Genomic DNA, 2,296 nt, shown 5'->3' with positions numbered 1-2,296 from the left:
GAACGCTGTACGGATATTTCTCCACTTAACGTTCTCTTCTGGAAATAAAGAAATAATGAATGCGCACTTTTATATATAACAGAATTAAATGCAATATATCTATAGGAAATAAGTGACAAAAATAACCAAAAATAACTATTATTTACAGGTATTTGGCTACTGGGAGCTCTTTTCAAGATCTAGCGCTTCAATTCTACAGAGGAAAATCGACTAGTGGTGAAAGCGTGCGATCTACTTGCGAAACTATTTGGACTAAATTGCAGCCATTGTATATGCCTTTGCCCGATAAAGGTACATGGAAGGAAACATCAGGACGTTATTTTGATTTATGGAATCTACCTAATTGTATCGGGGCGATTGACGGTAAACATATTCGCGTAAAGTGCTTCAACAATACCGGATCCCGTAACATAAATTATGAAGGTTTTTTTTTCAATCGTCCTCATGGCTGTGGCTGATGCGAACGGCATGTTTATTCTTATTGATGTTGGGGACATTGGAAGGAACAGTGATGGAGCTATATTTCGTCATAGCCCAATTTGCCAGCTGCTACAACAACGAAAGCTTAATGTTCCGAAACCTACTTGTTTTCCAGGTGGTGATTATCAAGAGATTTTCCCATACTACTTGGTTGGTGACGAGGCTTTTCCTTTATTACCATACCTTATGAGGCCTTTCCCAAAAAGAACGTTAACTGATGCAAAAAGAATCTTTAATTTTTGTCTTTCTAGAGGTCGTAAAAGTGTTGAATGCGCTTTTGGTATGTTAACATCCAAATTTCGTGTTTTTGAGAGGCCAATTGCTTGTAATGAAGAGTGTGCAATTGCAATAGTAAAAGCCTCATGTGTGTTGCATAATTTTATCCGCCTCCGTGAGGGGAAGCTTCAAGGCATTTCAAATTTTGCCAACATACAAGGTATTCCGCTAATGCCAGATGGTAGTACGTTGCAGGAAACCTCTGCCCAAACCGAAGCCGTACGTTTACGAAATAGGTTAGGTAAATACTTTCTTCAAACGGAAGGAGCAATTCCAAAACAGTGGAAATATGTAGATTTATAAGAGAACTGTTATACCATTATTTCCAATTATTTAATTATGTTTGATAAATTAATATTTAAGATTCTTTTTTAATTTAAGTTTTTTGTATAATGAATTCGCATACAGAAGTTACAAATACCTGGGTTGTTATGTCACTTTTGTGGTAGGTTTTGTCGAGTGAAGTAAGAATCGAAATGCGAAATTTTTGTCAAAAACTGGTTTCCGCACTTTTGTGCCCTTATAAGCTTGTAAATGAGTTGCTTCTCAACAGAGTTTAGACCTTTCGAATGATGGGTCTATGTTTATATCTATAAACTTTTAAAAAATTTAAGAGAAAAGTATGTTTAATATCGAGTAAAGCTGATGTTTATTTTTACAAAGCCGGCTGAAAATTAAATGAGATATTTAAATTTTCATGACAAACTATTTCAGAATATTGCGTTCACTACAAGGAGAAATCGGTGAAAGCTGAATTAAAAAAAAAGGTTAAGCAAAATTTTTTGAGTTGTATAGCCAAAATGTATAGCCGATTTTTTTAAAGTAAAAATCACTATATATCAAATGTTAATATTGCAACAATTCAGGAGTAGTATAGTTGCTTTACAAAATGGTGCGTGAAAACTTTGCCAAATTTGAAAAAAGACGAAAAAATTAACACAGAAAATACACATAGATCTCTTAAGTTTTCTAAAAGTTTATATACATGTAGACAATACAACGTGCTCATATGTAAAGTTATAGAACGAATGACTGGTTTATTTTCCACCACCACAATGTATAATTATTAACAGCTAACTTATACCTAATATTCCAGTGAGAGTCTAATTTACATAAGTCGTTAGTAACAGGGACAATGTTGCCATATTATCTTAAACTCTAAAATGTTATATTAAAGAAGAAAAGGCTGAATTACTTTGTGGTGTGCTGCCACACTACCCTCCTCCGTAGTCTTAACCAAGTGCAGCCGAAAAGTTGATCGATGGAAATCTTGGCAAGTCGACCATTCATATTGAGTTCGAAGTATTTTTCGTATCTCCTTGCGACTTCAAATGGTCCTTTATAAGGCGAATATAAGGAAGTCCAAATCTGTCCATCTTTAAAAAACACATGCGTACAAGTTCTCAGACTCGGATGTACAAACACTTTCTTTTGCGAGTGCCAAGCCGTCTCCGTTGGTCTCAATTCTCTCATAACTTTACGAAAGTTTTGCAAACAATCTGCATGCGTTTGGTCGGTTTCACGACTTGTGAAAAACTCA

The sequence above is a fragment of the Rhagoletis pomonella genome, unplaced genomic scaffold (genome assembly GCF_013731165.1).
Source record: "Rhagoletis pomonella isolate Grant_MI unplaced genomic scaffold, Rhpom_1.0 Rhpom_scaffold_00001, whole genome shotgun sequence".
Lineage (NCBI taxonomy): Eukaryota > Metazoa > Arthropoda > Insecta > Diptera > Tephritidae > Rhagoletis > Rhagoletis pomonella.
This window is presented reverse-complemented; position numbering follows the sequence as displayed.